At 55.3% G+C, this 14,194-nt stretch overlaps 5 non-coding genes across 5 annotated transcripts; all 5 read right to left on the bottom strand.

Moving 5' to 3' along the window:
• Positions 1 to 1,840: 1,840 nt before the first annotated feature.
• On the bottom strand, positions 1,841 to 1,932 carry LOC137753953 (small nucleolar RNA SNORD116). Its single transcript, XR_011071647.1, has one exon. It is a non-coding gene; the product is annotated as a small nucleolar RNA SNORD116 (small nucleolar RNA).
• A 2,408-nt stretch (positions 1,933 to 4,340) lies between these two features.
• On the bottom strand, positions 4,341 to 4,432 carry LOC137777856 (small nucleolar RNA SNORD116). Its single transcript, XR_011076654.1, has one exon. It is a non-coding gene; the product is annotated as a small nucleolar RNA SNORD116 (small nucleolar RNA).
• Positions 4,433 to 7,359: 2,927 nt separating this feature from the next.
• On the bottom strand, positions 7,360 to 7,451 carry LOC137753950 (small nucleolar RNA SNORD116). Its single transcript, XR_011071646.1, has one exon. It is a non-coding gene; the product is annotated as a small nucleolar RNA SNORD116 (small nucleolar RNA).
• Positions 7,452 to 9,859: 2,408 nt separating this feature from the next.
• Positions 9,860 to 9,951, bottom strand: LOC137777853 (small nucleolar RNA SNORD116). The gene has a single exon (XR_011076652.1). It is a non-coding gene; the product is annotated as a small nucleolar RNA SNORD116 (small nucleolar RNA).
• A 2,926-nt stretch (positions 9,952 to 12,877) lies between these two features.
• On the bottom strand, positions 12,878 to 12,969 carry LOC137776922 (small nucleolar RNA SNORD116). Its single transcript, XR_011076356.1, has one exon. It is a non-coding gene; the product is annotated as a small nucleolar RNA SNORD116 (small nucleolar RNA).
• Between the last annotated feature and the right edge of the window lie 1,225 nt (positions 12,970 to 14,194).

The raw sequence follows: 14,194 nt of genomic DNA, 5'->3' as shown, positions 1-14,194 counted from the left end.
AGAGCACGGCCGTCCATCAAACCCCTGGTATGGGCCTTGAACTTCCCCGCCTGAGCCGCCTCCCCACCGACACAGCATAGGGATGTCACCCTCAACCGCTGAGACAGCCTCAGGGGAAATGGGATTACTCAGCGTAAGAGCCACTGCCCTCTGGGGAACCAAACCACTCCTGGCGCATACGCTTCCACGCAGTGGACTCTCCCTCAAGGGGAAATGTGGTCCCTGAGATCTTCCACAAGGGAACGGCCCTTGGCCAAATGGGACGACCTCCCACAAAAGCAGATTGTAGGGACCGGTGACAAAACACACCAGAGGAACTCCTGGACTGAACAATGGAGATTCACCTGTAGCCATACTTCCTGGCCTGCTGCCAAGACTGGCAACCTACCCTTGGCCCACACACAAAGCTAATGGCATGGGAACCATTCCGATGCTCAACGCGGCGGGGAAACCCTTGCAGCAATGGTGTAACTTGCAGTGGTGTCTGGTACTTTCACACTCTGGGACCATCAGTGACGTGACATTGGGGAAACCGTGAGGCCCAGGTACTCTGCAAGCAACTTGTTACCCACAGCCATGCAACGAGAGAACCCAGACAACAGCCTAGACACTTGAACCGGTATGACTTGTCTGGCCTGTGGCCAGGCTCGCCGGATACCACAGTCTCGACGCACCAGCGGGTGGCAGGAAAAATGACACCCACGCCACACATCCTCTCCTGCCCTTAACACTGTAGCCTTTCCTTGGCAGCCGACTCCCTTGTTTCTGCATGGTTGCGCCCAATGACCTCCTGGTAGAGCTCCAATCCTCAGGGAACGCTATGTGGGCCGGGTAGAGAAATGATGCTTGGCTGTCCTCAGGAACACCTTCACGTCTTCAACACAGGGGGAACGTGGCCAGACAGGGACAAAACACCCCAAGGCCTCCAAATCGGCCCCCATGAGAAGACACCATACTGTGCCATGAAGGCAACCTTTCGCTGGACAAGGACCCGCCATGAAGCAAATCGGCCAAGGAGAGGAAAGAGGCGGGACAGTCCACAAATGTGCTCCCGTATTCTCTCCCTACACGTGCCTCCAGATGCTCCTGAGGGAATCCCAAATGTGTTCCGGGAACCCCATGGCCACCGTCGATCTATCCACCCACCAGTAAACCTGTGGGCTTAGCCAGCCATCTCACGTCTCTCTTTCACTCGCCTTACCTTAAACTCTCTCCACCGGGATCCCAACGTGTCACGGCAAGATGCCAGAGCCACCCCTCACCAAGGAAGCTTGCCGTGACCAAGCTTGACTAAGGCATTTTCCAGCCCCTTCACACAGCACACACAAGCAGGACACAACCCGCGGAGGAGCCATCAGATTGCCTAAACTCCCAGGAACAGTGGCCCATTTGATTTCTCCCCTCATCAGGAGAAACCTAAATTGCATATGGTCTCCCAAGCAGAACATGACAAAGAAGCCTGCCCTAGGCCTGGAATCCTGTTCTGACCCTGAGCCTACAGACTTCTGTTTCTTTGAGGCCACAAGGCAATGACCAGCCGGTGGGGGCAGCCTGTAGAACTCAAGCGCAGGTGGCAGAACCAGCAATGGCGCACGCTTCCTCTCCTACCTGCATGCTGAACCGTGGCAGGGGACAGCAGTCCTGGCTAGAACAAGGAACCCAGAGACGGCACGCTGTCCCACGCCTTCCCGCCTGGATTGGCATCCCAGGCTCCTTTCCCAATGGCTCTTCTCCCCATGAGATGACCACAACCCTCAACCTGAACAACGTGGCTGTGGACACCCACGGCCGCAAATGCAATGTGAACCTCTCCCTACTTTCCTTTTGGGAGCCACGTGCTGGACCTCAGTTCCAACGAGGAGACGGTAGGGATTTCTCACTCATTTTGTTCAGATTTCCAAGGAATGCACTTGTGGGAGTCATCATCGATCGAAGCACATGCTCAAACGTTGGACATGCAAAGTTGCAGATTCCACTATGGGATGGCCAGCGAGCTGAATCATATCAGCGTACAGAAGTGGCCAGAGCCGAGCCATGGGTCAGGAAATGCAGCCAGTTCTCAGGGCATCTAAGCTCGTGTTCCCCGAGAAAAGACCAGAAGGTGAGGGTGTAGCCCCGGTGCACACGTTCCCGTCGCAAAACCTTTAGGTTTAGCAAATAAGTGTCGCTTACCGCAACAAGGGTTAAAGCAGGATCCTCATGGAATGCACGCCAGGACCCCTCCGAGACTCCTTCGCCTGGCCTGGCCTTGCCACGCCGTCCTCCTTTCAACGGGTATCAGGGATTATACGGATGGCCCCAGGCTGCTGCTGGCATTCTTTCCCTGGCATTCCACCTGGCTCGGGTGAGAGAACACACGCAGGCTTGAGGAGGGTCCACGGGCGCAGCGAGGGAAAGGTCGATACCACCCAGGGATGTGTGTTCTATCTCTCCTCAACATTTCATTTGCTGTCCATCTTGCCTGTGTGTACGCACCCAAACGTGAAAGCATCGTGGCACATGCGCCTACAGAGCGTGCGGCCATCAGGACAAAGAGCGCCGCCGACCAACAAGACCCTGGCCTCGGGCCCTGAAATTCCTCTCCTGAGCAATCTGCCCTGCATCACAGCAAAACGATGTCTTCCTGATCCCCTGAGACACCCTCAGGACCACTGGGCCCCCTCAGCCTAAGAACAAGTGCCCTCTTTGGCAACAAACACGCCCTTGGCACTTATGATTCCACACAGTGGACACACCCTCAAGGGGAGAGATCTTCCACAAGGGAAGGGCCCTTGGCCGAATATGACGACCTCCATCAAAAGCGGCTCGTAGGGACCCGTGACAAAGGGCACCTGAGGAACGCCTGGACTGATCAAGGGAGACTCACCAGCAGGCATACTTCCTGGTCTCCTGCCAAGCCAGAGGAACTTCCTAGGACCACAACCAAAGCTAATGGCAAGGGAGCCATTCCAATGCCCAAAGTGGCGGGGCAAACCCTTGCAGCAACTGGGTATCTTATCGTAGCACCTTGCACATTGTCTTTCTTCCCTTCAAGGACAAGACCTTGGAGAAACCATGAGACCCAGGTCCTCCAGAACCAACGTGTCACCCACAACCGTGCAATGAGGGAACGCCTCCAACATCCTGGACCCTTGAACCGGCATGACTTCTCTGGCTTGAAGCCATGCATGCTGGAGATCACAGGCTCGCAGCACCAGAAGGCGGCAGGACAAAATGACCCCTGCAGCACACTTTCACTCCAGCCCTTAAACCTGTAGCATTTCCTTGGCAGCCAACTCGCTTCTTTCTGCATGGTTGGGCCCAAAGACCTCCGGGGAGAGCTCCAAACCTCAGGGAATGCTATGCCGACTGGATATAGCAATGACGCTGGGCTGTCCTAAGGAACACCTTAACATCCTAAACATAGGGGCAAGGAGGCCACACAGGGACAAAACATCCCAACGGCTCCAAATCGGGCCCAGTGAGAAGACACCATACTGTGCCGTGAAGGCACCATTCACTGGAACAAGGACCCGCCGTGAAGCACATTGAGAAAGGAGAGGAAAAGGTTGGGATGGTCCATGAATGTGCACCTGTATTCCTTCCCTACACGGGACTCCAAATGCTCCTGAAGATATCCCAAAAGAGTTCCGGGAACCCTATGTCCACCGACCATCTATCCACCCAACAGTAAGCCTGTGGGCTTAGTCAACACTCTCACGTGTATTTCCCGCTCGCCTTGCCTTCCTCTCTCCACCAGGACCCAAACGAATCCACCCCTCACCTAAGTAGCTTGATGTCCCCTGGATTTGCCTAAGGCATTTTCCAACCTCTCCACACACAACACACAAGCAGGACACAACCCAAGGAGGAGCCAACAGCGTCGCCCAAATCCGTGGGACGGTGGCCCATTTGATTTCCCCTGACCATCAGGGCAAACGTAAACTACATCCCACCTCCCAAGCTGAACATGACATAGAAGCCTGGCCTGGCCAGGACTCCTTCTCTGACCCTGAGTGCAGAGACTTCTGTTTCCTTGCGGGAACAAGGCAACGACCTGAGCTCGAGGGTGGCCTGTAGGTCTCGAGGGCAAGCCAGAGGAGTACCAGTGGCTCATGCTTCCTTTCATACCCGCATGCTGACCGCGGCAGGGGATAGCAGTTTTGGCTAGACTCAGGTGCCCAGAGACGTCAAGTTGTCCTTAGCCTTCCCACGTAGATGGACATCCCAGGCTCCTCTCCACATGGCTCTTTCTGCACGACAAGCCCGCCACCCTCAACTTGAACAATGTTGCTGCGCGAGCCCACGGTAGCAAATGCGACATGGACCTCTCCCTAATTTTCCTTTGGGAGCCACGTGCTGGACCTCAGTTAGGATGAGAAGATGGTAGGTATTGCTCATTCATTTTGTTTAGATTTCGAAGGAATGCATTTATGGGAGTCATCACCGATCCACGCAGCTGCTCAAAGGCTGGACGTGCAAAGTCGTGGACTGTCAGCAAGCTCAATCCTCTCAGCAGTAGGGAGCGGCCAGACTCGAGCCACGGGGCAGAAAGTGCACCCAAGTCTCTGGGCATCGGAGCTCGGGTGCCCCAGGAAGCGCCCGGAATGTGACGGTGTAGTCTCGCCACACAAGCCCCCGTGGCCAAACATCTAGGTTTCTTCAAAGAAGTTCCGTTTACCCCCACAAGGTTTCTACCAGGAACCTTGTCAAGCCAGAGGCGATGCCCTTGGGTCGTACAGAAAGCTATTGGCATTGGAGATATTCCAATGCCCAAACTGGCAGGGCAAACCCTTGCAGCAACTGGGTAACTTGCCCTGGCGCCTTGTATTTTCGCCCCCGGGCCCGTCAGTGACATGACTGTGGAGAAACCTGAGACCCATTCATTGGTTCAGAGTGCCAAGCAGTGCATTTATGGGAGTCATCATCAATCCACCTGCTCAAAGGCTGCACGTTCAAAGTTGCAGGCTCCACCGCAGGGCAGCCATCGATCTCAATCATGTCAGCAGTCAGGAGCGGCCAGAGCCGACCCACGGGGCTGCCAATGGAGCTAAGGATCATGGCATCGGATCTCGGGTGCCACTGGAAGAGCCAAGAAGGTGAGGGTGTAGTCTCAGGGCACAAGTCCCCGTGGCCAAACATCTAGGTTTCTGCAAAGAATTTCCACTCACCAGCACAAAGTTCCTACGAGGATCCTCAAGTACTTCACGCCAAAATCACTCTGAGACTCTTTTGCCTCGACTTGCCTCAACTTGCCACACTGTCCTCACTTCTCCAGGTACCATGGACTATACAGAGGGCTCCATGCTGCTGCAGGTGTTTGTTCCCGGGCACTCCACCACCTGCCTCAGTGTGACAGAACACAGGGATGTTTGAGAAAAGTGAACGGGGGCACAGAGGCAAAGGGTGATACCGCCCAGCGATGTGCGCTCTATCTCCCCTCAACATTTCATTTGCAGCCCATCATGTCTGTGTGTCCACAGCCAAACGTGAATGCTTCGTGGCACGGATGCCTTCAGAGTGCACGGGCATCAACACAAAGAGCACGGCCGTCCATCAAACCCCTGGTATGGGCCTTGAACTTCCCCGCCTGAGCCGCCTCCCCACCGACACAGCATAGGGATGTCACCCTCAACCGCTGAGACAGCCTCAGGGGAAATGGGATTACTCAGCGTAAGAGCCACTGCCCTCTGGGGAACCAAACCACTCCTGGCGCATACGCTTCCACGCAGTGGACTCTCCCTCAAGGGGAAATGTGGTCCCTGAGATCTTCCACAAGGGAACGGCCCTTGGCCAAATGGGACGACCTCCCACAAAAGCAGATTGTAGGGACCGGTGACAAAACACACCAGAGGAACTCCTGGACTGAACAATGGAGATTCACCTGTAGCCATACTTCCTGGCCTGCTGCCAAGACTGGCAACCTACCCTTGGCCCACACACAAAGCTAATGGCATGGGAACCATTCCGATGCTCAACGCGGCGGGGAAACCCTTGCAGCAATGGTGTAACTTGCAGTGGTGTCTGGTACTTTCACACTCTGGGACCATCAGTGACGTGACATTGGGGAAACCGTGAGGCCCAGGTACTCTGCAAGCAACTTGTTACCCACAGCCATGCAACGAGAGAACCCAGACAACAGCCTAGACACTTGAACCGGTATGACTTGTCTGGCCTGTGGCCAGGCTCGCCGGATACCACAGTCTCGACGCACCAGCGGGTGGCAGGAAAAATGACACCCACGCCACACATCCTCTCCTGCCCTTAAAACTGTAGCCTTTCCTTGGCAGCCGACTCCCTTGTTTCTGCATGGTTGCGCCCAATGACCTCCTGGTAGAGCTCCAATCCTCAGGGAACGCTATGTGGGCCGGGTAGAGAAATGATGCTTGGCTGTCCTCAGGAACACCTTCACGTCTTCAACACAGGGGGAACGTGGCCAGACAGGGACAAAACACCCCAAGGCCTCCAAATCGGCCCCCATGAGAAGACACCATACTGTGCCATGAAGGCAACCTTTCGCTGGACAAGGACCCGCCATGAAGCAAATCGGCCAAGGAGAGGAAAGAGGCGGGACAGTCCACAAATGTGCTCCCGTATTCTCTCCCTACACGTGCCTCCAGATGCTCCTGAGGGAATCCCAAATGTGTTCCGGGAACCCCATGGCCACCGTCGATCTATCCACCCACCAGTAAACCTGTGGGCTTAGCCAGCCATCTCACGTCTCTCTTTCACTCGCCTTACCTTAAACTCTCTCCACCGGGATCCCAACGTGTCACGGCAAGATGCCAGAGCCACCCCTCACCAAGGAAGCTTGCCGTGACCAAGCTTGACTAAGGCATTTTCCAGCCCCTTCACACAGCACACACAAGCAGGACACAACCCGCGGAGGAGCCATCAGATTGCCTAAACTCTCAGGAACAGTGGCCCATTTGATTTCTCCCCTCATCAGGAGAAACCTAAATTGCATATGGTCTCCCAAGCAGAACATGACAAAGAAGCCTGCCCTAGGCCTGGAATCCTGTTCTGACCCTGAGCCTACAGACTTCTGTTTCTTTGAGGCCACAAGGCAATGACCAGCCGGTGGGGGCAGCCTGTAGAACTCAAGCGCAGGTGGCAGAACCAGCAATGGCGCACGCTTCCTCTCCTACCTGCATGCTGAACCGTGGCAGGGGACAGCAGTCCTGGCTAGAACAAGGAACCCAGAGACGGCACGCTGTCCCACGCCTTCCCGCCTGGATTGGCATCCCAGGCTCCTTTCCCAATGGCTCTTCTCCCCATGAGATGACCACAACCCTCAACTTGAACAACGTGGCTGTGGACACCCACGGCCGCAAATGCAATGTGAACCTCTCCCTACTTTCCTTTTGGGAGCCACGTGCTGGACCTCAGTTCCAACGAGGAGACGGTAGGGATTTCTCACTCATTTTGTTCAGATTTCCAAGGAATGCACTTGTGGGAGTCATCATCGATCGAAGCACATGCTCAAACGTTGGACATGCAAAGTTGCAGATTCCACTATGGGATGGCCAGCGAGCTGAATCATATCAGCGTACAGAAGTGGCCAGAGCCGAGCCATGGGTCAGGAAATGCAGCCAGTTCTCAGGGCATCTAAGCTCGTGTTCCCCGAGAAAAGACCAGAAGGTGAGGGTGTAGCCCCGGTGCACACGTTCCCGTCGCAAAACCTTTAGGTTTAGCAAATAAGTGTCGCTTACCGCAACAAGGGTTAAAGCAGGATCCTCATGGAATGCACGCCAGGACCCCTCCGAGACTCCTTCGCCTGGCCTGGCCTTGCCACGCCGTCCTCCTTTCAACGGGTATCAGGGATTATACGGATGGCCCCAGGCTGCTGCTGGCATTCTTTCCCTGGCATTCCACCTGGCTCGGGTGAGAGAACACACGCAGGCTTGAGGAGGGTCCACGGGCGCAGCGAGGGAAAGGTCGATACCACCCAGGGATGTGTGTTCTATCTCTCCTCAACATTTCATTTGCTGTCCATCTTGCCTGTGTGTACGCACCCAAACGTGAAAGCATCGTGGCACATGCGCCTACAGAGCGTGCGGCCATCAGGACAAAGAGCGCCGCCGACCAACAAGACCCTGGCCTCGGGCCCTGAAATTCCTCTCCTGAGCAATCTGCCCTGCATCACAGCAAAACGATGTCTTCCTGATCCCCTGAGACACCCTCAGGACCACTGGGCCCCCTCAGCCTAAGAACAAGTGCCCTCTTTGGCAACAAACACGCCCTTGGCACTTATGATTCCACACAGTGGACACACCCTCAAGGGGAGAGATCTTCCACAAGGGAAGGGCCCTTGGCCGAATATGACGACCTCCATCAAAAGCGGCTCGTAGGGACCCGTGACAAAGGGCACCTGAGGAACGCCTGGACTGATCAAGGGAGACTCACCAGCAGGCATACTTCCTGGTCTCCTGCCAAGCCAGAGGAACTTCCTAGGACCACAACCAAAGCTAATGGCAAGGGAGCCATTCCAATGCCCAAAGTGGCGGGGCAAACCCTTGCAGCAACTGGGTATCTTATCGTAGCACCTTGCACATTGTCTTTCTTCCCTTCAAGGACAAGACCTTGGAGAAACCATGAGACCCAGGTCCTCCAGAACCAACGTGTCACCCACAACCGTGCAATGAGGGAACGCCTCCAACATCCTGGACCCTTGAACCGGCATGACTTCTCTGGCTTGAAGCCATGCATGCTGGAGATCACAGGCTCGCAGCACCAGAAGGCGGCAGGACAAAATGACCCCTGCAGCACACTTTCACTCCAGCCCTTAAACCTGTAGCATTTCCTTGGCAGCCAACTCGCTTCTTTCTGCATGGTTGGGCCCAAAGACCTCCGGGGAGAGCTCCAAACCTCAGGGAATGCTATGCCGACTGGATATAGCAATGACGCTGGGCTGTCCTAAGGAACACCTTAACATCCTAAACATAGGGGCAAGGAGGCCACACAGGGACAAAACATCCCAACGGCTCCAAATCGGGCCCAGTGAGAAGACACCATACTGTGCCGTGAAGGCACCATTCACTGGAACAAGGACCCGCCGTGAAGCACATTGAGAAAGGAGAGGAAAAGGTTGGGATGGTCCATGAATGTGCACCTGTATTCCTTCCCTACACGGGACTCCAAATGCTCCTGAAGATATCCCAAAAGAGTTCCGGGAACCCTATGTCCACCGACCATCTATCCACCCAACAGTAAGCCTGTGGGCTTAGCCAACACTCTCACGTGTATTTCCCGCTCGCCTTGCCTTCCTCTCTCCACCAGGACCCAAACGAATCCACCCCTCACCTAAGTAGCTTGATGTCCCCTGGATTTGCCTAAGGCATTTTCCAACCTCTCCACACACAACACACAAGCAGGACACAACCCAAGGAGGAGCCAACAGCGTCGCCCAAATCCGTGGGACGGTGGCCCATTTGATTTCCCCTGACCATCAGGGCAAACGTAAACTACATCCCACCTCCCAAGCTGAACATGACATAGAAGCCTGGCCTGGCCAGGACTCCTTCTCTGACCCTGAGTGCAGAGACTTCTGTTTCCTTGCGGGAACAAGGCAACGACCTGAGCTCGAGGGTGGCCTGTAGGTCTCGAGGGCAAGCCAGAGGAGTACCAGTGGCTCATGCTTCCTTTCATACCCGCATGCTGACCGCGGCAGGGGATAGCAGTTTTGGCTAGACTCAGGTGCCCAGAGACGTCAAGTTGTCCTTAGCCTTCCCACGTAGATGGACATCCCAGGCTCCTCTCCACATGGCTCTTTCTGCACGACAAGCCCGCCACCCTCAACTTGAACAATGTTGCTGCGCGAGCCCACGGTAGCAAATGCGACATGGACCTCTCCCTAATTTTCCTTTGGGAGCCACGTGCTGGACCTCAGTTAGGATGAGAAGATGGTAGGTATTGCTCATTCATTTTGTTTAGATTTCGAAGGAATGCATTTATGGGAGTCATCACCGATCCACGCAGCTGCTCAAAGGCTGGACGTGCAAAGTCGCGGACTGTCAGCAAGCTCAATCCTCTCAGCAGTAGGGAGCGGCCAGACTCGAGCCACGGGGCAGAAAGTGCACCCAAGTCTCTGGGCATCGGAGCTCGGGTGCCCCAGGAAGCGCCCGGAATGTGACGGTGTAGTCTCGCCGCACAAGCCCCCGTGGCCAAACATCTAGGTTTCTTCAAAGAAGTTCCGTTTACCCCCACAAGGTTTCTACCAGGAACCTTGTCAAGCCAGAGGCGATGCCCTTGGGTCGTACAGAAAGCTATTGGCATTGGAGATATTCCAATGCCCAAACTGGCAGGGCAAACCCTTGCAGCAACTGGGTAACTTGCCCTGGCGCCTTGTATTTTCGCCCCCGGGCCCGTCAGTGACATGACTGTGGAGAAACCTGAGACCCATTCATTGGTTCAGAGTGCCAAGCAGTGCATTTATGGGAGTCATCATCAATCCACCTGCTCAAAGGCTGCACGTTCAAAGTTGCAGGCTCCACCGCAGGGCAGCCAACGATCTCAATCATGTCAGCAGTCAGGAGCGGCCAGAGCCGACCCACGGGGCTGCCAATGGAGCTAAGGATCATGGCATCGGATCTCGGGTGCCACTGGAAGAGCCAAGAAGGTGAGGGTGTAGTCTCAGGGCACAAGTCCCCGTGGCCAAACATCTAGGTTTCTGCAAAGAATTTCCACTCACCAGCACAAAGTTCCTACGAGGATCCTCAAGTACTTCACGCCAAAATCACTCTGAGACTCTTTTGCCTCGACTTGCCTCAACTTGCCACACTGTCCTCACTTCTCCAGGTACCATGGACTATACAGAGGGCTCCATGCTGCTGCAGGTGTTTGTTCCCGGGCACTCCACCACCTGCCTCAGTGTGACAGAACACAGGGATGTTTGAGAAAAGTGAACGGGGGCACAGAGGCAAAGGGTGATACCGCCCAGCGATGTGCGCTCTATCTCCCCTCAACATTTCATTTGCAGCCCATCATGTCTGTGTGTCCACAGCCAAACGTGAATGCTTCGTGGCACGGATGCCTTCAGAGTGCACGGGCATCAACACAAAGAGCACGGCCGTCCATCAAACCCCTGGTATGGGCCTTGAACTTCCCCGCCTGAGCCGCCTCCCCACCGACACAGCATAGGGATGTCACCCTCAACCGCTGAGACAGCCTCAGGGGAAATGGGATTACTCAGCGTAAGAGCCACTGCCCTCTGGGGAACCAAACCACTCCTGGCGCATACGCTTCCACGCAGTGGACTCTCCCTCAAGGGGAAATGTGGTCCCTGAGATCTTCCACAAGGGAACGGCCCTTGGCCAAATGGGACGACCTCCCACAAAAGCAGATTGTAGGGACCGGTGACAAAACACACCAGAGGAACTCCTGGACTGAACAATGGAGATTCACCTGTAGCCATACTTCCTGGCCTGCTGCCAAGACTGGCAACCTACCCTTGGCCCACACACAAAGCTAATGGCATGGGAACCATTCCGATGCTCAACGCGGCGGGGAAACCCTTGCAGCAATGGTGTAACTTGCAGTGGTGTCTGGTACTTTCACACTCTGGGACCATCAGTGACGTGACATTGGGGAAACCGTGAGGCCCAGGTACTCTGCAAGCAACTTGTTACCCACAGCCATGCAACGAGAGAACCCAGACAACAGCCTAGACACTTGAACCGGTATGACTTGTCTGGCCTGTGGCCAGGCTCGCCGGATACCACAGTCTCGACGCACCAGCGGGTGGCAGGAAAAATGACACCCACGCCACACATCCTCTCCTGCCCTTAACACTGTAGCCTTTCCTTGGCAGCCGACTCCCTTGTTTCTGCATGGTTGCGCCCAATGACCTCCTGGTAGAGCTCCAATCCTCAGGGAACGCTATGTGGGCCGGGTAGAGAAATGATGCTTGGCTGTCCTCAGGAACACCTTCACGTCTTCAACACAGGGGGAACGTGGCCAGACAGGGACAAAACACCCCAAGGCCTCCAAATCGGCCCCCATGAGAAGACACCATACTGTGCCATGAAGGCAACCTTTCGCTGGACAAGGACCCGCCATGAAGCAAATCGGCCAAGGAGAGGAAAGAGGCGGGACAGTCCACAAATGTGCTCCTGTATTCTCTCCCTACACGTGCCTCCAGATGCTCCTGAGGGAATCCCAAATGTGTTCCGGGAACCCCATGGCCACCGTCGATCTATCCACCCACCAGTAAACCTGTGGGCTTAGCCAGCCATCTCACGTCTCTCTTTCACTCGCCTTACCTTAAACTCTCTCCACCGGGATCCCAACGTGTCACGGCAAGATGCCAGAGCCACCCCTCACCAAGGAAGCTTGCCGTGACCAAGCTTGACTAAGGCATTTTCCAGCCCCTTCACACAGCACACACAAGCAGGACACAACCCGCGGAGGAGCCATCAGATTGCCTAAACTCCCAGGAACAGTGGCCCATTTGATTTCTCCCCTCATCAGGAGAAACCTAAATTGCATATGGTCTCCCAAGCAGAACATGACAAAGAAGCCTGCCCTAGGCCTGGAATCCTGTTCTGACCCTGAGCCTACAGACTTCTGTTTCTTTGAGGCCACAAGGCAATGACCAGCCGGTGGGGGCAGCCTGTAGAACTCAAGCGCAGGTGGCAGAACCAGCAATGGCGCACGCTTCCTCTCCTACCTGCATGCTGAACCGTGGCAGGGGACAGCAGTCCTGGCTAGAACAAGGAACCCAGAGACGGCACGCTGTCCCACGCCTTCCCGCCTGGATTGGCATCCCAGGCTCCTTTCCCAATGGCTCTTCTCCCCATGAGATGACCACAACCCTCAACTTGAACAACGTGGCTGTGGACACCCACGGCCGCAAATGCAATGTGAACCTCTCCCTACTTTCCTTTTGGGAGCCACGTGCTGGACTCAGTTCCAACGAGGAGACGGTAGGGATTTCTCACTCATTTTGTTCAGATTTCCAAGGAATGCACTTGTGGGAGTCATCATCGATCGAAGCACATGCTCAAACGTTGGACATGCAAAGTTGCAGATTCCACTATGGGATGGCCAGCGAGCTGAATCATATCAGCGTACAGAAGTGGCCAGAGCCGAGCCATGGGTCAGGAAATGCAGCCAGTTCTCAGGGCATCTAAGCTCGTGTTCCCCGAGAAAAGACCAGAAGGTGAGGGTGTATCCCCGGTGCACACGTTCCCGTCGCAAAACCTTTAGGTTTAGCAAATAAGTGTCGCTTACCGCAACAAGGGTTAAAGCAGGATCCTCATGGAATGCACGCCAGGACCCCTCCGAGACTCCTTTGCCTGGCCTGGCCTTGCCACGCCGTCCTCCTTTCAACGGGTATCAGGGATTATACGGATGGCCCCAGGCTGCTGCTGGCATTCTTTCCCTGGCATTCCACCTGGCTCGGGTGAGAGAACACACGCAGGCTTGAGGAGGGTCCACGGGCGCAGCGAGGGAAACGTCGATACCACCCAGGGATGTGTGTTCTATCTCTCCTCAACATTTCATTTGCTGTCCATCTTGCCTGTGTGTACGCACCCAAACGTGAAAGCATCGTGGCACATGCGCCTACAGAGCGTGCGGCCATCAGGACAAAGAGCGCCGCCGACCAACAAGACCCTGGCCTCGGGCCCTGAAATTCCTCTCCTGAGCAATCTGCCCTGCATCACAGCAAAACGATGTCTTCCTGATCCCCTGAGACACCCTCAGGACCACTGGGCCCCCTCAGCCTAAGAACAAGTGCCCTCTTTGGCAACAAACACGCCCTTGGCACTTATGATTCCACACAGTGGACACACCCTCAAGGGGAGAGATCTTCCACAAGGGAAGGGCCCTTGGCCGAATATGACGACCTCCATCAAAAGCGGCTCGTAGGGACCCGTGACAAAGGGCACCTGAGGAACGCCTGGACTGATCAAGGGAGACTCACCAGCAGGCATACTTCCTGGTCTCCTGCCAAGCCAGAGGAACTTCCTAGGACCACAACCAAAGCTAATGGCAAGGGAGCCATTCCAATGCCCAAAGTGGCGGGGCAAACCCTTGCAGCAACTGGGTATCTTATCGTAGCACCTTGCACATTGTCTTTCTTCCCTTCAAGGACAAGACCTTGGAGAAACCATGAGACCCAGGTCCTCCAGAACCAACGTGTCACCCACAACCGTGCAATGAGGGAACGCCTCCAACATCCTGGACCCTTGAACCGGCATGACTTCTCTGGCTT

Source organism: Eschrichtius robustus, chromosome 1 (assembly GCF_028021215.1).
Source record: "Eschrichtius robustus isolate mEscRob2 chromosome 1, mEscRob2.pri, whole genome shotgun sequence".
Lineage (NCBI taxonomy): Eukaryota > Metazoa > Chordata > Mammalia > Artiodactyla > Eschrichtiidae > Eschrichtius > Eschrichtius robustus.
Note: the sequence above shows the minus strand (reverse complement) of the source record. Positions and strands in the feature narration are given on the sequence as shown.